This window comes from Euprymna scolopes, chromosome 22, assembly GCF_053919585.1.
Source record: "Euprymna scolopes isolate OS-2025 chromosome 22, ASM5391958v1, whole genome shotgun sequence".
In the NCBI taxonomy this organism is placed as follows: Eukaryota; Metazoa; Mollusca; class Cephalopoda; order Sepiida; family Sepiolidae; genus Euprymna; species Euprymna scolopes.
The window spans coordinates 2738011-2760905 of NC_136503.1; the positions used below are offsets into that span (position 1 = coordinate 2738011).

General features: G+C 35.1%; 1 non-coding gene across 1 annotated transcript; it reads right to left on the reverse strand.

Annotated features, from left to right (window-relative positions):
- Positions 1–3466: 3466 nt before the first annotated feature.
- On the reverse strand, positions 3467–3540 carry Trnai-aau (transfer RNA isoleucine (anticodon AAU)). The gene has a single exon. It is a non-coding gene; the product is annotated as a tRNA-Ile (tRNA).
- Positions 3541–22895: the final 19355 nt, after the last annotated feature.

The window sequence follows — 22895 nt, forward strand, 5'->3', positions numbered from 1 at the left end:
TAAAATATCCATTTTGCCATATTCTGCTAAGGACCGGCTGCGGCTGTGAACTTTTACGCAAAGAATTGACATTTTTCCTCTCATATATAATAGAAAAGGTAAAGTTAGCACACCTCATACATTATTGCTCAATAGTTTTCGTAACAAACGCTAGATATAGAAATATATTTTGTAAGTGACATTTGTTTGTTAAGCATCATTCATGATGATTAATGTTGCCATTTCACCTTCTTCATCTTTTTCATGTGATGATTTTGAATACATCCGGGTCTTGTGATTGGCTGGTTAAGCCATAAGTACCGACCGATGATGAGAGCCGTCGAAAGATACGCAAATCTCACGCAAGGAACATCCCCTCCCACTACGACACTCGTGCCGTACAGCAACTTACCAGATTTATAATTCAAACGGTAACAATACTGCTTAGCCACTTTAAACGATATATATATACTTAGCTACTGAAATAGTTGCGCACTCTCAAAAGAATTTATTTCACCACACCAAAAAAAAGATATGGAAAGGGTTAATTTCGCAACATCCCTAAAAATATCCCCACACGTAGCAAGCATAGCTATATTATTAAATTAATTTAAAAAACGGATGAACTAATACGCCGAATGCGATGGCGAGCAAATTTCTTCCTTAAAAAATAAACACATAAACAAAAAAGAATCCTATGGTTTTAAACCCCTAAAAAAAAGGCGAAAACAGTAGACCATATGATAAACTTTGAAAATGACTTTTTAAACATAAATACAAATTTAGAATTCCACCATCAACCTAACAATTTCCAACGGAAACTACACGAAATCGTTAGAAACATAAACAACTCTAATAAAATCTTTGTAAAAGCAGATAAAACAAGAGACTTTTATAAAATAGATAAACAAGAATATAACAAACTAATCACAGAATACATTACAAAAAACTACCAAAAACTAGACACAAACGAATGCGACTACATAGATATAATAAATACTGAAAGTAAACAAATTACCGATAAATTAAAAATTAGCGATAAAGTTGGCAAATTGAAACCTAGAGAAGCATACATTTTGCTCAAAGACCACAAATGCGACTTCAATAATAACCCCAGTACTCGCTTGATAAACCCAACTAAATCAGAAATAGGACGAATTAGCAAAGCAATACTTTCTAGAGTGATCCTTTTTTACGGACTTTTTTTTTTGTAAAGTTCACCTATTTTAATTATTTCTGTAATACCCCCATTCTTTGTTTAGTTAATTCAGCCGTTCGACCCGCTTTTATAGCTCTTTGCAAAGTTAAATCAGATTCGACCAATAGTTTTTCTTGTAACCGTGAGTTATTAGTACCTATTATTATTACATCTCTTATTAAACTTTTACATTAAATTCACATTCTTGGCTGAGTATTTTTATCCTAGTAATGAACTCATCAAACGATTCCACGTCTTCCTGACGAGCAATGAGAAACTGAAAACGAAAGAGTGTTACGTTCCTTCAACGGTTACAAAATTCCTTAGTTTGAAAATCAAAGTTTCTATAAATTCTGTGGCCTTGTTTGCCTAGACATTGCAAAAGAATACAATCTTTTTACTTTGTCACTTTTCTCGAGTTTTCCCGTTGCCGTTAAATATATTTTAAGGTTTTGTTTAAAAACCTTCCAGTCTTCAGAAAGATTTTCTGATGATAAATCAGGTGGAGAAGTCGCAATAAAAAGCACATCCATTTTATTTTTATTTATTATTTTTTTCGTCAACAAGGCAAATGAGTTCTAAACGTCTGACACCACGTTGATTATGTATGTGATTTATATAAGCAAAATTTATCTATTCGTGAGTGTGACAACAAAATAAGTTTGTCTTACCGTGCAGATACTTATTTAATATCATCATGAGTGAGTAGAGATTAGGATGTCCTGTGGAAGAGATATGAGGAAAGATTGACTCCGAGTAGTTTAAAACACCTTTTCAGTTAGAGAACGCCATCTTACCGGAAGCCCCATCTACCGGAAGTATCCTCAACTGTCAACCCGCAGTAAATGTATTTCGTATATATATATATATATATATATATATATATATATATATATATATATATATATATATATATATATATATATATAACAGCCAGGGTGCACGGCGTTGCCTGGGTATTTGAAGGTTTGTGTTGAGCAAAAAAAGTGGTAGTAGACCGGCAAGTTCGAACCCGTATCGCGAAGGAGGAAAAGAATGTGAAAAAAACCTGACGTCTTTTCTATTGCGTCAATCGCAAAACCGGAAGTGACGAAGGTCTAAATAAAGGCTAGTCAATCGAAAAGAGGGGATAACTTTCGAAAATATCGTCGAAAAATACGACCCCCCCTGTTGAGGGTGAAGGAATAAATGTATTTAGCCAATTTTTCGATATTAGTCGTCCGAAGGGTCGAGCTTCAAAACGATACCGATCTTGTGAAAATCCGTCTGCTCTATCGAAAGTTTTAGACATACATACATACATACATACATAAGCACATACATACATGCATTCATTTAAATAGACAGGTGAGATTTACATTATAGATAATGTTGTATTTGATCGTAGATGTACATCGACTGAAATTTCCTTGTTTATTGAAGACTGCCAAATGAATGAACAAAGCGAGTTTATAATATGTTAATTTATACAACTATTATTAACTACATATTTGCATACATGTTTCTGCTGAGATCTCTAGTGGCATACCAAAAGTATTTTTGCTCTGCCGGATTAACGACGCTGGGTGTCATTAGAAACATGTATGCACATATGTAGCCAATAATGTTTGCATAACTAAACGTGTGGAGGGGAGAACCGAAGTAATATATCACGATTGTTTTTGATGTCATCCTAATCTTCAGGGAGGGGGGTTGTTACTAAGATATTTTCTTTGAAAAATTACGTAGTGTAGGATCGCTTATTATTCATAGTAAACATTGGCAATAGAGTTCTGTCGAGTGAAACTTTACGCTACTGTTACGATTATGTTTGGTTTTTGTCATGAATTCTTCATCCGATATTAGACAATAAAAATATTTAAAAATCTGTATGATGTACGTATACATGATAGAACGATCATATCATATTCCAAAAATCGCGTAAATTGAACAGGTAGTATTAATTTTAAGTAAGAATATTAAATTATTATCAGTAAGAGATAAGTGACTGTCTCGCGTCGCCATCTTGAAAACAATCTCAGATAACAGGGGAGATAACTAAAAAATTCATTCTAACTTGTGAGAGTTTCGGTGCAATGCCTTCGTATTTGCATTAATCGCTTAAAAATATATTTAAATAAGAATAAAACTACGATCAATTAACGTGATTTTTGAAGTATGATAGTTTCGGGGGGGGGTTGTTTGTTTGTTTGTTTGCTTTTGTTTTGTTTTGTTTTTGTTTTGTTTGTTTCAAAATGAAGACGGACCCTGAAAACTTGGTTTAGAGAGAAAAATCAACAAAAATGTTATTGGCCAGTATGGGGCTCGAACCCACGATATTCGCGTTATTAGCACGACGCTCTAACCATCTGAGCTAACCGGCCGTGGTGTAATTCAGTGTCAAATACAAACATTTATTTTTTTTGTTGTTTCTTTTTTTGTTTTTTTTTTATAATATAAAAGGAATTCTAGACAAGAACTTTATAAATAAAATGTTCTCAATTCGGAATATTTTTTAATCACTAGAGCAAGTCTCAAAGATCCAATTAAATATTTCGGGTTTGTTTTACTGTACACATGAATTCGAAAAGGTTGTCAAAAAACAAATATATAAGAAATAAATGTTATCAAAGGCAAGATAAATTACTTTTCTACCTACCTGGATATGTTTTTAGTGTTTTTATTTAATATAACATGTTTACTCAGCTCAAAAAACATACACCGTTTACCGATGTATTGGAAAGTTAAAAATGGCTGCCGACTCTCTCTTTCACACGATAATTTTGGGAAAAGGAGATAAAACTAAAAACTAGACAAAATACTGTTAGAAACTCACTCTATATATGTTACCGTGACATAGGCTGACATATATTCGGTGGGTTTTAACAGTATTTTGTATAGTTTTGATAATTCCTCACTTTTAGAAACAGGCAGATTTGTCGTTTAGTTGTACAAATATCCTCGAAAAATGTAATCAATAAAAAGGACTCGTTCGGTCGACATCGGTACCGCGTTTAATGTAAACAAAAGTTTATCTACTGTAAAATTAATCCAATTATTTTTATATTTTCAATGTTTTTCATTTTAAATTATAAAATAAAACACATTTAATCATATTAAAACTTCATCTTTCATTATTTATTTTCGAGAACAATATCTAGTGTAAAATTAAAGTAAATTGTGAGGGGTGGCAAGATTTTCTTATTCAGCATAGTCGACAATCTATAAAAGTCGTTATTATAAAGAAAATCGTGGAGGTGGACCTAATGTAAAAATTTACCAAAACTTATCCGCGAATGTAAATTAAAAATGTTCATGAATTCAAAAATTAAAAATTACAAAATTAAAAATTTTGGAAGTGAATAAATAAATAAATTAAATGTTATCCGCGCATGCGCTAGCCTTTGTAAATAAATATGCTTGTCAGCATGGAATTCAACGCCCAAGAAGTACCCGTGAATGTTTTACTGAGAGGGAGAGACCATAGAGTGAAATCAGTGAAGGAGCACACCTGCTATGAAAATAACGCTACGTCCGTTCTATGAGAAAGAGGAAGCAGGAGGGAGAAGGGCATATCCCCACCACTTACTCTTGGTGGCCGTGATATCCCGTACAAAAAATGGAAAGAGAAAGAAAGAGAGAACGGAAGGAGGGTAATTAAACTACAACGCTGTCAATCATGGGCTGTCATGCTTGTATATAAACAATTTATAATCGTCGTACGGACACCATCAGTGTCGTAGCAGAGTGGCGCAGTGGAAGCGTGCTGGGCCCATAACCCAGAAGTCCGTGGATCGAAACCACGCTCTGCTAAAATATTTTTTTATTATAATTTATTTATATTTACTTTTTTATTATTGCTATTCCGAATATCTTTTTCAATATATTTACATTTAAATATGTTTGTTCGTACATTTTGAAAATAATGCGTGTTCATTCATTTTATTCCTATTTTAAAATATCCATTTTGCCATATTCTGCTAAGGACGGGCTGCGGCTGTGAACTTTTACGCAAAGAATTGACATTTTTCCTCTCATATATAATAGAAAAGGTAAAGTTAGCACACCTCATACATTATTGCTCAATAGTTTTCGTAACAAACGCTAGATACAGAAATATATTTTGTAAGTGACATTTGTTTGTTAAGTATCATTCATGATGATTAATGTTGGCATTTCACCTTCTTCATCTTTTTCATGTGATGATTTTGAATACATCCGGGTCTTGTGATTGGCTGGTTAAGCCATAAGTACCGACCGATGATGAGAGCCGTCGAAAGATACGCAAATCTCACGCAAGGAACATCCCCTCCCACTACGACACTCGTTCCGTACAGCAACTTACCAGATTTATAATTCAAACGGTAACAATACTGCTTAGCCACTTTAAACGATATATATATATACTTAGTTCCTCAAATAGTTGAGCACTCTCAAAAGAATTTATTTCACCACACCACTTTGCAGCTATGCGACGAAGGCCATCAACTCCCCATATTTCCTCCTATAACACACAACACGCTAGGTAATATACAAATATCCGTGCGTGAGGTCACACAGCTAATCAAGAACCTTTATTCCAGTAAAACAACTGGCTCTAACGGCATCCCAATTATAGTGTTAAAAAAAGCTTCAACCAGAACTTGCTCCCATACTTACGAAACTGTTTAAGCGCTGCCTTAAGGAGAAATGCTTTCCGACTCCCTGGAAAACCTCTTCAGTTTGCCCTGTATTTAAGAATTCAGGTGATAAGTCATCTCCCCCTCAGTACAGACCAATAAGTCTCCTGTGTGTTATGAGAAAGTTGCTGGAATCCATATTAAATAGAGAAATAGTCAATCACCTCAATAGAAACAACCTTCTTAGTGACACACAATATGGTTTTCGTTCTGCAAGATCTACCGCAGATTTTCTAACGGTTATATCTCACAGGATTGGTGAATCTCACGACAAAGGCTTCCTTTCTAGGGCAATTGCTCTTGACATATCAAAGGCCTTCGACAATGTATGGCATAAGGGTATACTTCACAAGATTTCCAGCTACGGTATAATTGGATGTGTTTTATCAATCATTAAATCATTTCTCTCCGATGGGCTCATAAGAGTAGTGGTCGATGGACAAAAATCAGAGGCCTGCAGTATAAATGCTGGAGTCCCTCAAGGGTCAATCCTGGGCCCAACTCTCTTCCTGATCTACATCAATGACCTCCCTAAACACATACTTAAATCATTCGTTGACATCTATGCTGATGACACGACCATCTACGGCAACACATCAAAGGCTGTAAATGACAAAGTTCTCTCCGATTCTCTCTCCTCTGATCCCGAGCGCGTGGTTCAATGGGGGAAGACGTGGCTGGTTACCTTTAATGCATCTAAAACCACTCCTATCCTTACATCATCAACGCTCTGATCCCTATCTGGCATCAATTGTGATGGATGGTTCTCGTCTGGTAGAGGCCCCGTGTTTTGACAAGCTTCTGGGTTTGACCTTTACTCCTGATCTGAAATGGAACACGTACATCAAGTCTGTTGCCATGGTCGCTGGAAAGATGGTGGGATCCTTCTACCGCTTCAGAAGATATCTCACTGCTGATGCAATTCTCTATCTGTATAAAAGCCAAGTACTCCAAGGATGGAATACTGCTGCCATATCTGGGCAGGAACTGCTAAAAACAGCCTATCCTTCCTTGACAGAGTACAAAATAGACTTCGTGGCTTAGTGGGGGATGCCCTTTTCTCTACCCTGCAACCTCTCTTCCACAGAAGAGACGTTGCGAGCCTATCCTTGTTTTATCATTATTTCCATGGCAGGTGCTCGTCTGAACTCCAATCTCCGGCCCCCCCTCGCCAATCTTTCACGAAAAACACCCGTCTAGCTGAATCCACTGTGAAAAATTTCCCCCACTCTTTATCTGTGCCTAAATCAAAACGTGGATTCAATGAATAAAGCTTCTTTCTTAGAACTGCACGCCTGTGGAACTCTATTCCGTCTGCCTGCTTCCCACTTGATTACAACTTGGGTGTCTTCAAGTCCAACGTTAACAAATTCCTAATGAACCGCCCCCTTAAGTAAACACTTCGTCAAATCTCCACACTAACGTACTGTACTTGCAATAACCCTTATCCTTTAGTTGCGTCCGGGCCTTGATAAGTGGTGACAACCATGTAAAACAAAATCCTGATAAACCGCCCCCTGAAATAATGACACTTTATCAAATCTCCAATTCTATTACTACGATACTATCCCATTGATTACTGTACACACAATAATCCTTGTGCCCGAGTTGCTTCTGGGCCTTGGTAAGTGGTGACCTCAATGTAAAAAAAAGAAGATAAAGAGAAATATAATCTCGTATACGGCGCCATACAATCAAATGTTAAAAACAAAACTTGGCAGGAAATTTCTAGTTCTCATCCAAAAGCACCTCCTTGTAACCAATCCCTTACACAAAATTTTCAATAAAAATAACCTAAAGTTATCACACAGCTGTTGCAAAAATTTAGAGATGATAATTAAAGCACATAATAACAAAATATTAAATAAAACAATGAAAACAATAACAAAATAAACTACAAAAAAATGGACATCATGACAAAAATAAAAATAATACAAAGAACACATATGTAACTGGTAGAAATAATAATAATAATAATAATAATAATAATAATAATAATAATAATAATAATAATAATAATAATAATAATAATAAACTTACCAACTCCGGACAACGATAGCGATAGTAGAAATAAAAATAAAAAAATAAAATAAATAACAAGATAAATGCAACTGTAGATCTCGCACACTTTGCCCACTTCAAAATAAATGTCTAACCAAAAGCATAGCTTACTAGGCCATAATATTTGCGAAAGAAAACACGATTAACATGAAATATTACGTATGTATGACCTCCTTAGATTTCAAGACCCGATATTATGACCACAAAAGTACGTTAAAAAATAAAAAATATACCAAATGAAAACAAGACTAGCAAACAAATACTGGGACCTCAAAGAAAACGAGTGTTCGCCAAATGCAAAATAGTAAGACAAGCAAACACATGTAGAGACCTAGATCATCTATGTCGATTATGCCTTCGTGGAAAATTTGCTATCCTATACTTTAAAGAACCCCAACATCTATTAAACTGTAGGAGAGAAATATCGAACAACTGTATAAACAGGATAAACTTTACTCTAGGATAGCGATACAAAATTTAAAAATTAACAATAACAATAGAAAATAAATAAACAAAATAAACATACGTATACAAAAATTATCATATATATATATATGTGTGTATATATATAAACTAACACAATAATAATAATAATAATAATAATAATAATAATAATAATAATAATAATAATAATAATAATAAACACATTTAACTCAACCTAGGTTTAAAATAGACCAAATCACTAGATATCTATGCTTCCCGCTAAAAAAGCACACACAAAGGAAAGGGTGGACCTAAAGTAAACTGGGCCTTTCTCTTGTACGTGCCTGCCTATTGGCTGATTAGGAGGGAAGCTGTGGAAACTAGAAATCTGATTGGCTACCTAAAAATTCAATAGAATGTGCATATATAAAAACGTGAGGCAACCACAACTCTTCGCATAAGCCTGACGAATCCGAGCGTGGATGAAATGCGGAATAATCTGTGTAGTTTTATTGCCATATATATTTTTCTAACTTACAACTATATATATATATATATATATATATATATATATATATATATATATATATATATATATATATATATATAAAATTACAATTAAATTTACCAAAATAATCCAAGATGGTAAAACTAAAGCATATTATAGATATTAAGGAATTGATATTTATAAAGTAATCTGTAGTATCGGGCACACGGGTGGGCTCGTGAACAATCTGAGTGAGGTCATAAGCAATGACAAAGTCATGACAGAACCTCCCCTCATCGTCTGTCTTATTTGAGTGGGTCAGCCATTCCACATTATGGACGTTGAAGTCACCACAGATGTGAATGTTAGCCGAGGGATGTGCAGACAGGACGTGATCAATTTTCTCAGATATACTCTTAAAGATAGTAACTCCGCTGTTATGGGGCCGATAGAAGCCAAATATAAATGCAGTGGTGTAAGCAAGTGCAACCCGGAAGCACATATAAGGTAAATTAGGATCTTCTCTAGAGATATCCCTGCCACATGGGAAGCCATCTTTAATGTAGGCACATATTCCATGCCCATGGCGATCTTGGGGGTCAGATTTAGATGTTAAATTAGAGTATCCGTTAATTATGAACTCATCTAGGGAAGTAGTCGGCCCTATTCTGTTTCGCTTAAGAAGAATATGTCCGGTTTTGTCTCCTGTAATTGGGTTTCAATCTCTGGAACGTTGGAACGTAGACCCCTGATGTTGGAGAAGGAGACATGGTAGTAGGGGTCTACGTTGGAAGATGGGGTTCTAGGTTTATTTGATTTTTTTTTTTCTGGAGATACTTCATGTTGAGGTTTTAGGATTTGTGGAACAGGTAGACATACTTGGTTGGAGGAGGATAGAGAGGGAAAGTAGGAGAGAAAAAGACAGGAATTTTTTTTGCAGCACACGAAAAGGTAAAGCCGTAACAATTACCCACTAGTATGGCATCGAGAGGCCCCACCAGAGACTACTGCATGGTCCAAAATCCATTCACCAAATGGCAATACAGCAGCCCCAGTATTTGCGCCTGCTGATAGGACAGCCTCCTTAGTGGTTAATCCAAGGTTCGGGTCCCTGACTATCAGGCGGATAACGTCAGCCCAGACGAAACGTTTACCTCCAGCACCCTTACCAGTGACATGGCCACAAGGATAGACATAGAGACAGAAGAAATTTCCGACATCTGATACTACTGTTCACCAAGTACTACCGACCTTTAAAGCAGCTTTTTCTTCACCCTTTGTCAGAAAAATCACTCATTTGCATGAGGACTGAGGGACAAAAAAGGAGAAGCGAGAGTTACTGGAGCTGCCGATAACAGATCCACTGCATTATCTACTCTCCATTAAAAAAAATTAAGAAAAGGGGGGGGCATAGGTAGGAGGGACTTATTAATATCTACTTACAAGTCCCGTGCTAAATTATCAATTCAGGACGTTGTTTGAAAATAATCTCCTCTCCCATATTTATGAGGGGATGTTTTGCCGTTATCTATCGAGTGAGTCAATTAAACTCCAATAATGACCTCTTTATCAGTTTGTGAAGTCTGCTTAATTTTTTGGTAGTTTACATTTGAGTTTAGATAATAGATTAATGTTTATTTTGGAGGGGTCTCATTTTTCAAAGGTGACTTTTTTTCCGTTTTACATGTAAAAAGACAATATTGGTTAATAGCATATTTCGCAAAAAAAAGAAACAATTCAGAACAGTAAAAAAAAAAAAAAAGTAAAGTTACGGGTTTTTAAGTCAAAGCTGAAATAAGGAAAGAATTAGCGGTAATTAGCACGAAATAGGTTTCAAAAGTAGTTAGAAACATTTTAACCCTTAACTGGAGAGTCTGGAGAAAGCGACCTGCCAATCTTTAGGTCATATCGGAAGTGGAAGACTGCCGAGAATTCTAGGTACATAACGATATGGTGGAAGTTATATGTGTGTGTGTGTTGTGAGGGGGGGGGTAGTGCTCTTATTTTATTTATTTCTTTATTTTTTATCATTTCTTTGTCTATTTTTTTTTTTACCGTCATTGCATACTTTATCACCAAACTATCCATTCACGTGAAATCACCTTTTTTCTTCTCCCTATTCCCTCTGCTTCACTTTTTGTTATCAAGTAAGATCTTTGACTTACTTGTAGTTTCACCAAATACTTTTGCATGCAAAATTCGATCCTGCATTTTGCTAATTCCTACCCTTTGATGAGAAGGAAAGTATTTCTTCGAAACTCCGCGGATTAAGGACTATCCACTTATTTAGTGTTTTCTTTTCAAATTAAATATGTTTTTAACTCTTTTTCAAAGTGTTTTTAAAATTTTTTTTTAACTATTTGCTCTTATACACACACACACATACACACACACACACACACACACACACACACACACACACATATATATATATATATATATATATATATATATATATATATATAAAACACTTTTAAAGAACACCGAACGTAGTGCCATAATTAATTATTGAGTTGTTTTTTTTTTTTGTTTTTTTGTTTTGTTTTTTTGTAGTTTAAACATAAACCATTTAAAAGAAACTTTGCAAAAGACAAGAATACACTTCTAAAGTATATTTCTCCTAAGCATACATTAAATAAAAAAAGATAAATAAGGGGTGGGGCAAGAAAAAAAAACTATCTAGATGTCTTTCAGCCAACCCTTTTTCAAGATATACGTTGGCAGCGGAGGAGAAAACATCGTTTAAAAACGTGGTCAAAAGACCATAAATTAATAGCGAGAGTAAAAAAAAAAAGAAAAAAATTGTATAGGGAATAGGAGAAAAAAGACAGAGAAACAATCTCAACAAATACCCATAAGTTCTAAATTAGGGGTATATCTCTTTGCTTACACAGAGATGGTTGGCGCAAATTAATGGATACAGCCATACAGAGAATTTTTAAGTGAAGTTTTGAGCGCGCTCTGTGTAAAACCGAGAAAGTTTCATTCATGTATCCTTCAGTGCAAATTTGGCACTGTAATAAATGTTCTTTTTTTTTCTTTATCCTATAACGTATATCTTGAAAAAGGATTGGCTGAAAGACGTCTAGATAGTGTTTGTTTTTTCTTGCCCCACCCCTTATTTATCCTCTTTATCTAATGTATGCTTAGGCGGTAACTTTTTTCTTTCTATTGGGAAATATTGCCACTGACGATTAAGAGTTTACTGTGATAGACCAAGATTTAAAGGGTCCACCTTGAATAGAAAGTTAGGCATTTAAATTTCGTCATTCCAGTGCAGAGTGGAGAACATTTTTCTTGCTTTATTCAATGTGTAGTATACACATTAAGATATACTTGAAAAGATATTCGCTTAAAACCAGTTGGCTTCAATCTATATTGTTTTCAGGCGAATGTTAGATGCCTTAAAGGTGATAAAATATCGCAAGATTAAGAATATATCAAAGATTTTAGTGAACAGCGGAAGGAGACTTAAAGGGTGATAATTTCGATTGTATATCTGTTTTTTTTTTTTTTTTTTTTTGCAAGAGTTCTAACACTGGTACCACAGTTGCAATTTTTCCGCTAGCAGAAAAGCAAGGCTCTTATGTAAAATATTTATTACGTGGTTGGAAGAGGATAGGGGCCAGCTACGCAAAGCATTATTTTATAAAAATGAAATGGACAATGTATCTTTAATTCAACAGTAAATATTGTCCAATGTAACTTTATTCAATGAAAAAGTTGTTTAATGTAAATTTAATTAAAATGTCAAAACGCACATTTACCTTAACTGTTGTGTTTCGTTCCATTAAAAACTTTAAATCCTTTGAAAATGAGTTTTTCTTATAAAAATAAAATTACTTGATCAATTTACGTGATTTTTGGAATATGTAATTTCGTTTCGTGGCGGTTATGTACATTATAACGATGTTTTTTAGGTTGAATACTAAATAAGAACCAAGAAATTCGACGATTTTTCAGAATTACCAACAAAGCAAAAAAGCTGGAAAAAATTTGATACACTACAAATAAATGTTAACACAGGCAAATTAAGTTACTCTTCTACCTACGTGGATTATTTTTTTAACTAATTTTTTTGTGCTTTTACTTATTTTAAAGTGTTTTATTTTTTTATTCTCACCTTAAGAGTTTATATGTTCAAAATAAAAATGATTGTTTTAGTGATGCAAACAAGATACAAACGGACGCGGAAAACTTATAAAAAAACATATAATTGGCCAGTATGGGGCTCGAACGTACGACATTCACGTTATTAGCACGACGTTCTAACCAGCTGAGCTAACCGGCCAGACTATCATTGAGGCATAACTTTAGACTAAAACCAAAGTTAAGTTCATTACAATTATCTGTATAAATAAAACACTAGATGTATGTATGTATCTCTGTGTGTAAATATTTAACCGATAAACTCTTAAACTACTGGTCACATAACACTAAAATTAACAGGAAATAGTAACCATATACCAAGGATGGTTTATAACGAATAAAATCTTTGTTTGGATGGATGAATACCGTGTACAGAAGTCGGCAACTTGTAATTCAAAATATTCATTTAAAATTGTCGCAGAATTTTTCAAACCGGAAGCTCGAGACCGGAAACTCGTTTCCACGCCCAAGCAAGACGATTTCAGTTTTATAATATACTAGCAGTTCATCCCGGCTTTTCTCAGGCCCTATGTACTGTTCATAACTTTATGTGCATATATATATATATATATATATATATATATATATATATATATATATATATATATATATATTAAAAGGTTTTAAAAGGTAACCCATATTTAAGATTTCAAGTGTTTGGACCCAAAATTGGCGGAGGAGTTTGGTAGAGTCTACAAAAGTCAACTCTTTCAACTTTGACCCCTTGGCAGCCAAATTTTCGCCCAAAACTGATTAAAAAACTTGCTGTGTGTCTGAATATCTTTTATGTAAAATTTCAAATGTTTAGACACAAAATTGGCTGAATAGTTTGCTAGAGACCGCAAAGGTCAAATCTTTTCAACGTTGACCTTTTGTCAGCCAAAGTTTCAACCAAAAACCGTCTTACAAGCTTGCCCTCTGTCTGAATACACTTTATAATTGTAAATGTTTAGACTAAAAATTGACTGAGTAAAGGTCAATTTTTAAAAACACTTTGACTCTAATTTTGACCCCTTAACATTTATTGTTTTGGGCTCAAATAAAATTAAAAAGTTTTATTCGATGTCCAAGTAATCTACGTCTTAAATTTCAAGTGTTTAGGCCCAAAATTGGCGGAGAAGTTTGGTAAAGATTTTAAAGGTTAAATCGTTAAACTTTAACCCCTAAACTAATAATAGCAATGGTAATAGTTAAAATAATAATATTGTTAATATTATTATTATTATTATTATTATTATTATTATTATTATTATTATTATAATCTATATATATATATATATATATATATATATATATATATATATATATATAAAAGTGAACGTGTATGTGTGTGTGTGTGGCTGTGTGTGTGTCTGTGTGTGTGTGGCTGTGTGTGTGTGTCTGTGTACATTTCCCTTCGCAATAACTCTGTCAATGTTTAGTATACAGACTCGAAATTTGATATACAGGGTACTGAGATTTGAGAAAATTGATGTGATCGGTTTTCGGCCAGAAATTTGGCGATTAAAGGGTCAAAGTTCAACGATTTTGACGATTTTGGGTCTACGCACTTGAAATTTTAGATATAGTTTCCTTGGACATGGATCTAACTTAATAACTTGATTTGAGCCCAAAACAATAAATGTTAAGGGGTCATAATAGGGGTCAAAGTTTAAAAAAATTTACCTCTGCGGTCTCTTCCAAATTACTCGGACAATTTCTCGTCTAAATATTTGAAATTTTACAGAAAGGGTATTCAGAGATAGGGCAAGCTTTTAAATAAGTTTAGGTCGAAAATTTTTTAGTTACCAATATGTAAATGTATGTATGTCTGTTTGCATGTCTGCCTTAAACTTTCAATAGAGGCGACGGATTTTACCAAGATCAGTATCGTTTTAAAGTTCGGCCTTTCATACGACAAATATCGAAAAATTGGCTAAAATCATTAATATCTTCCCCTTCTACTAGGCACTTTTCTACAGGGGGGGTCACTTTTTTCGCCGATATTTTTTAAAGTTATCCTCTCCTTTAGATTGTCTAGCCTTAATTTTTAAAATATGTCGCTTCCGGTTTGGCGGTGGTCGTAACAGCATAAACGTTAGGTTTTACCCCGTTCTTTTCCTCCTTTGTGGTACGGGTTCGAGCCTGCCTTCCTACTACCACGTTTTTTTTTTCGCTCAACATACACATCCAAACACTCGAGCAACGCCGGGCTGAAATGCTATTAATAATAATAATAATAATATCTATTTAACCACAGTCTAATAGCAAAGCCTACACATAAATTCATATGTGCATACAGATATTTTTATACGCATACATCTCTATATAACACCCACATGTACACATATACATTTATATTATACAGCTATATATAATGTACATATATACATTACATATGCATCTATATACATACACGCGTACATATAAACAATCATACGCATACACTCAGCTGGCCAAGCATTTTGGTCAGGGTTGTCTTACAGAGGAGACTGAAACACTAAACAAGCCTGCCACAGAAATAGCAAGAAAGAATCGGCAGAAATATACCGAGACCTTCCAAAAGAGGAACCTTAAAGAGTGGGACCAACATTAGCATGCAAAGTATTTTCTAGGGGAACTATCCCAGGAATACATAGACAAAGAATGTCCCTTGGACTGGCTCAAAAGGGGATCCATCCACCACGATCAGGAAAGGGTGATAATGGCTGCTCAAGACCAGGGACTGATGACTAATGTATTCAAGAAGATGACAGGTCTCAGTAATGACAACAAATGTAGATTCTGCCACATGGAATTGGAAAGTGTGAATCATTTAGTATTAAGTTGCAAGGTTCTTTTAGGGGATGACTACTACACAGCGAGACATGATGGAGTATGTAAGTACATTCACTGCACCATCTGTAAAAAATTAAACATCCAATGTAACAGCAAATCCTGGGAACATCAACACTGAAAGAACAGTTAGAAATGATTTATATACCATACGTTACGATCATGTAATCCCTACAGCAACCTAACTTGAAAATGCTGATGTGAACCCTGACATAGTTATATGCAATAAGTCAGAGAGAGTTGCAACCTTGGTTGAAGTGAGTGTCCCTAATGATGGGGGTCTGAACAGAGCTGAAAGGGAGACAAAGACCAAATATCAAGGTCTCATGTATGGTATGAAAAGAAACTGGAATCTTAGGGAGATATCAATCATACCAGTTATCATAGGTGCCACGGGGCTTATGAAGAAGAACCTGAAGTCCTACCTAACTAATATTACTGGTGAACCAAGTGCAAAAGAGATCCAGACAATTGCACTTAAGGGAACAACGAGGATACTAAAAAGACCTCTCGGTTGGTATCAATAAAAAGCAGGGCAATGTTGGCAGCTGGTTTGGCTGCCCCATAATCAGCGTTATAATCTTCAAAGGAAGAAAATAAAACAAAAACATATATGCATACACACGCGTACACTATTAAAACAGGTGACTCGTTTTGTTCTCCAGAATTTATTTTGCTACACACTCACCACCATTCTCGATGCACTTTTGCCAGGAATTCAATGACACACGTCTGCTTCTGGCACACGTCCATGACAGGGGTTGCTTTCTTAGAGTCATACACCGTCAATATCTGCAACAGAGAGATGAAACTTTCATGTCATGAATGCATAAGTTCAGTCATTATAACAATGCAATTTGCAGTCCTTTCTGATCCATTCGGGCGAAATAAAAAAAATCGGAAGCATGACTTGTGGACCGTCCTCCTCTCCTATCTAATAATGACTCTCCTATCTAATAATGACACCATTTTTTTTTTTTTTGTTGTTTTTTTTTTACACTGAAACAATGAAAAACTACTTATGAGCCGTCTTCAGCTTTTACGGTGTCCATTGTTTTCAGTAGAAAATCAAATAGTCTACATTTGTTTTGTGTTTATTTTTATTTTATTTTATTTATTTTTATTTTATTTATTTATTTTTTTTTTTTTTTACAAGACAAAAAACGGGATCCATTTCGTTTCAAACAGTGCGCGTGTGATGCTCCGTTCGTTATTTGAGCGTGTCGTTATCATTTTTGTGGCTCCATCTTTCAGCCCAGGTGAACAACATATAGGACCAGTCGACATCCTGGCTCTATCGATCTCGGCCTTTTTTTTTCACTCCCCCCTCTCTCTCTCTCTCTCTCTCTCTCTCTCTCTCTCTCTCTCTCTCTCTCTCTCTCTCTCATGTTAACCACACCCAACAACTCTTCGTTGTTCGTACACACTTTAAAATGCATCACACAATGACTTCCTGATAGCGTGGAAAAATATTTTGAATCTCTTTAGCTAACAATTAGTTTGTAGAAATAAAATAAAAGATAGCGTCTGAATATGCGATGCAGGTGCACTTATGCGAGTTTATTGGGTAAAAATGGCGGAAAAAATAGGGAGACATCGTTTTCAAAGCCGGTTTATCATAATTTCTTTGTAGGTTTCGATGACTTTTTTTATTGCATTTGAAAGATTAATGATGAAAGGTAGTTTCCAAAGGGGGGAAAAATATTTGTGAATAAAAATGTTCCAATGAAAAACTTTTTCACGGCGACATTCAGAAGCTGACAAATTCAGGTAAAATTTGAAGTTAAATAAATTCATTGTAAAAATCCTTTGAAAGATAAATATTAGTTTTCAGTGTCTATTGCAAAGATAATTAGTAAAGTAAAGTCCTAAGATATTGAATTAAATAAAAAAAAAAAAAGAAACACATTGTTTATACAAAAAATAGCTAAATTAGTCCCAAAAAGCGAGAGATTCTGGCTTCGCGCAATCACAACAAACGTCCAAGTGTGGATACTCCGAAAGCTCAAAATGTCAGAAAGTAAAAAGGCTGTCTGAAAATGACGTCAGGTAGGTAGGGAGGCCTGGGGGGGGCAACCGTATATCCGTATATTCCTATCGTGAACATTTGTATAATTTTTACCATTTTATTTAATTAGTTTTTTCGTAATGTCCTTATTTATTTTTTTTATTTTATTCTTATAATTTACGATACTTTATTTTCATAAAAAAAAAGCAAAAATAAATTCATTCATAACTGAAAACCATAACTTTAGTAAAGGCGTTTTTGGTTAAGCAAATAATACATTTCCACTAAGATTCAAATAAAAATAATGGGTTTATTATGTTTCGTGAGCAATATTTGATAAATACTGAATATTTCATTAAAATTGATGAAAGCGCCAAGACCCAAACAGATTTCTATTTCTCTCCCCTCCCCCGCCCTCTCTCTCTCTCTCTCTCTCTCTCTCTATATATATATATATATATATATATATATATATATATATATATATATATATATATATATATATATATATATATATATACATAAGTTTCGTGGTTAAATTTTAAATTCTGAAAAAAACAACATATAAACACATATATTCGATTTAAGAATTTATTGTTTGACAAAGGAATATATAGAAGGGGTTATTTTAATTTCCTTAATCCATGGATTTTCAACAATGGCACATATCATCAGAGGAAATGAAATGCAGTTAGCAAAATGTTCGGTTGCGAATGGACGCTATTTTTGCTTTTCGGCACAATTATTGAAAATAGTTTCTAACGTTTTCTTTGAGATTAGGGAAAGCGCAAAAGTCATCTGGAGCAATGTCTAGACTACAGAGAGGTTGAGGAACTGTCTTGATGCGCATCTTCATCAAATAGTCTGTGACAAGGATGAAGTACCCTCGGGACAAACTTCACACAAATTTTCCCCATCTTCAGTTTCTCACGAATAATGGTGTGTACAGTTTCCACACTGGCATCAAACTGTTCACTTATTTTCTCTATAGACACATCACGGTCTTTATCGATGAAATTCTTTATTTGGTTAATCAACTCTGATGTTCTAACTCCCTTACGCCTTCCACACCTCACAGACTCCCTGCCTTCCTTGAATCTCTTATGCCACTGAAAAACTGATGCTCGGTTCCTGCAAGATAATCCAAACGCAGTCTGAAGTATTTCATGCGTTTCTGTAGCACTTTTTTTTCCAAGTTTAAAACAGAATTTTATTGCATATCGTTCTTCTAAAGTGTCCTCACACCCAGATTGCATTTTTGAAATTCACCAGCTGTGACAATCAGGCTTTAGTAGGGTGTATTCCAATTCCTGCTGTAACTGTTCATTTGAACCTGAAATCATAAAAATTCGTCAGCTATCTCATAACCTATATAGCAATCACATACTGAATTTGCAATTCTACGACAATTTTAAATGCTTGTACAAAAAAGTCTAGAAACTTATTGAAGGCACCTCGTGTATATATATATATATATATATATATATATATATATATATATATATATATATATATATCCGTATTGTAGCTTCCATTGTGTTCTTTTTAACTCTGCTTTTTATCTTATATTCCTGTCCTTTGTAATTTTTTTTTTTTTTTTTTGCACGGTTTATCTTGACTAGTAACTAGATCAAAACGTCTGTGAACCGATTCGATCACTTAAAAGAAGAAGAAAAAAAGAAAATGCAAAGCTAATGTACAAAAAGAGAAAAAAAAAAATGGCTTTAAAAAGTATTTTGTAATCATCAGATAAAATTTTTTTTTTAATATTATAATGATTTTCTGTTTTTTTTTAACATAAATGTGTCCGTTGTGTGACTTCGTTGACAGCGTTTGGTGCGTTGCTAGAACCGATCTTCGATGAAAGAACTGCGCACTTTATGCTGATCGAATAATAAACCAAGTTTGTTTGCACGGAAGAGAACCAGTGCGTGTTAAGAGAGGAAACAGCACGCGGGCACGTGCAGCGTCCGGTGTCATCACGTCAGGTGAGAGAAAATAAACAAATAAATGAAAATGCACGGAAAAAACCCAACCCATCTTTACTCCGCCAAGGTAAACAAATGATTAACACACCTAAGCGAAAAAATAAAGCGTGAGACCATAGTTAGAATTGAACCCTGAAATCAATAATGAACCATCGTCAATAAAGATAAAACGAAAAAATGATGCAGTGAATGGCATCTCCCATTTTTTTTTTTTTTTTTTTTTTTTTACCTTGGCGGCAGAGAAGTTTTGATGGAGTTGTGAGATATAAAAGAAAATTGACGAAACAAAAAAAAAGATGGCGCCGAGTGGATAAAAGCACTTACCATAAAATATGGTTTTATGACTTTTACCAATAGATATCAATTAAGAACATCAAAGAAGAAAATGAAAGGTGGAAGTAGAAGAAAAGCATGAAGTAGAAAAAGAAAAAGAAAGCGTGAAAAAGAAGACGAAGAAGGAAATAATGGAAAGAGAAAATAAGAAAATTGAGGAAAAGATAAAAGAAAAGAAAAAAAAAGATTATGATGAGGATAAGAAAACGAATGAGAAAAAAGATGGCTAAGAAGATGCAAAGGAGAAACCTTTTAAAGGACGAAAAAAGAAATGCATGATACGGATTATAAAAGAAGAAAAAGGAAAAAGAAGAACTTAAAGCAGACAAGAAGAAGAAGAAGAAGAAGAAGAACTTTTTTTTTACATGGTAGTCACCACTTATCAAGGCCCGGAAGCCATTCGGGGATAAAGTTTATTGCATGTACAGTAATCAATGGGATAATATCGTAGTAATCGTTAGTAATGGAGATTTAATAAAGTGTCTTATTTAAGGGCGCGGTTTATCAGGAATTTGTTTATGTCGGACTTGAAGACATCCAAGTTGTAGTCAGGTGGAAAACAGGCAAACGGAAGAGAGTTCCACTGGCGTGCACTTCTAAGAAAGAAGCTCTGCTCATGGAATCTACGTTTTGATTTAGGCACAGATAAAGAATGGGGAAAATTATTGACAGTGGTTTTAGCTAAACGGGTGTTTATCGTGAAAGATCGGCGAGAGGGGCCAGAGATTAGAGCTCAGACGAGCCCTTGCCATGAAAATAACGAGAAGAAGAAGAAGAAGAAGAAGAAGAAGAAGAAGAAGAAGAAGAAGAAGAAGAAGAAAAGATCGGAAGGTAATGGATACGAAAGAGAACAATCATTTTCAAACTTTCAATTTATATTTTCAAATATTTATTGTTTCTTTTATATTAGTCATGATTATTGTTTATCAAATTTATTTGCAAAAAACTTTTGTGAAATGATTTTCTTTTTATTTACAGACCAACCATACATCATTTCACATAGTAGAAGTTTTTAAAAACTAAATAAAACAAAATAATAGCAAAATCTATGTGGCTGATAATGTAACATAGCGTGTGTGAGAAAATCAGCAGCAGACGTAGGATAGCTGACTAGCGAAAATATTAGCAACACATGGTCGAGCAAAGGAAGCGATCGAACGTGATTTGACTCGGATGGGGCGAGAGAGAAAATGCGACACAAAGACAGACTACGAAAAAGACACGTGCGTGAAAGGGCCCTTTAACAGACATATTTGAAGCGTGAGTGATATTTTGAAACAAAGGTAAGCACGTTGTCGGAAATTACTGGAATAAATATTTTTTGTATCCACTTAAGAAAAATGCTGAGGCGTATTTTTTTATGTCTTTCTTGTTTGTTTGTTCCTTTGCGATGGTACAAGACAACGCGTGGGTCCGAGTGGTTGAAATGTAACGATAAAGGGAAAAAGTAACGGGCACGTTACAATAATGCCTTCTGTGTTGATAGCATAGTTGATAAAAAGTCTGTTGATAAAATGAATGGGTTTCGACGCCAAATTGAAACACTTGTTTGTCTAGCCACACTGAAGAGTTTTGATACTGCGAAATAGTATGCCTGTGGTTGACTCTCTCTCTCTCTCTCTCTCTCTCTCTCGCTCGCTCGCTCTCTCTCTCTCTCTCGCTCGCTCGCTTGCTCGGTCTTCCGCGTTCAAAACAGAGCAAATGCTTAGAATAGAATTCGAGTTTGTGAAAGAGATCAGCCAAATCGTTGTACTAACAGGATTGGGCACGCTGTCTGAGCTATGGGCGAAAGAGCGATACGGGTGTTGTTACGAGGGGCGTGCAATAAGTAATGCCCCTGGCCCACTTCCAGTTGTCTGATCTAGCTGAAATTTTGCATGTGCAATGGTTTATATCTCTACGGGTTATGTAGCAAATTACAGCTCTGAACTAATTGTGGTTTCTGTTTTACCGGTGTTTGAACTGAGTCTGGTGTGAAATGGAGCCTGTTGAATGTCAAGCAGTGATCCGGTTTTTGTATTTGAAAAGACACACACCACAGGAGACTTTTGATGAAATGAAAGAAACTTATGGTGATCATGACCTTGTAAAACGCTGGCATCGTGAATTCAAACATGGCCGGAAGTCTGTGGAAACAGCTCCCAGACCTGGTCGCCCCCTTCTGCCATTGATGAGGCATCTGTCCGTCAAGTTGAGGCTGCCATTTTGGAAGATCGGCGCATTACTATTCGCGAAATAGCCCAAGATGTCAAGATTAGTACAGGGTCTGTGGAAATTATCATTCATGACCATTTGCACATGCATAAGGTATCTGCCAGATGGATTCCAAGGTTGCTCACACCATTCCAGAAGCGAGAACGCGTCGAGTGCTCGAGGATGAATTTGGAGATATGCCAAGAAAATGAGTCAAAATTTTTCAAAAGACTGATTACACGGGATGAAACCTGGGTCCATCACTATAGTCAATGCAGTGGAAACACTTGAACTCACCACCTCCAAAGAAGGCAAGGGTGCATCCCTCCACTGGAAAGGTCATGCTCATAGTCTTCTGGGACCAGGACGGAGTAGTGATGACAGATTTCCTGGCAAAGGGTACCACAATTACAGGAGCCTATTATGCTTCACTTTTGAGGAAATTAAGGGAAGCTATCAAAATCAAGAGGCGGGGCAAGATCAGCAAAGGTACCCTCCCCTTGCAGGACAACGCTCCGCTCCACAACTCGCATGTCGCCAGATCAGAAGCACGAGCGTGTGATTATGAAATCCTTCCCATCCTCCCTACTCTCCTGGCCTTGCA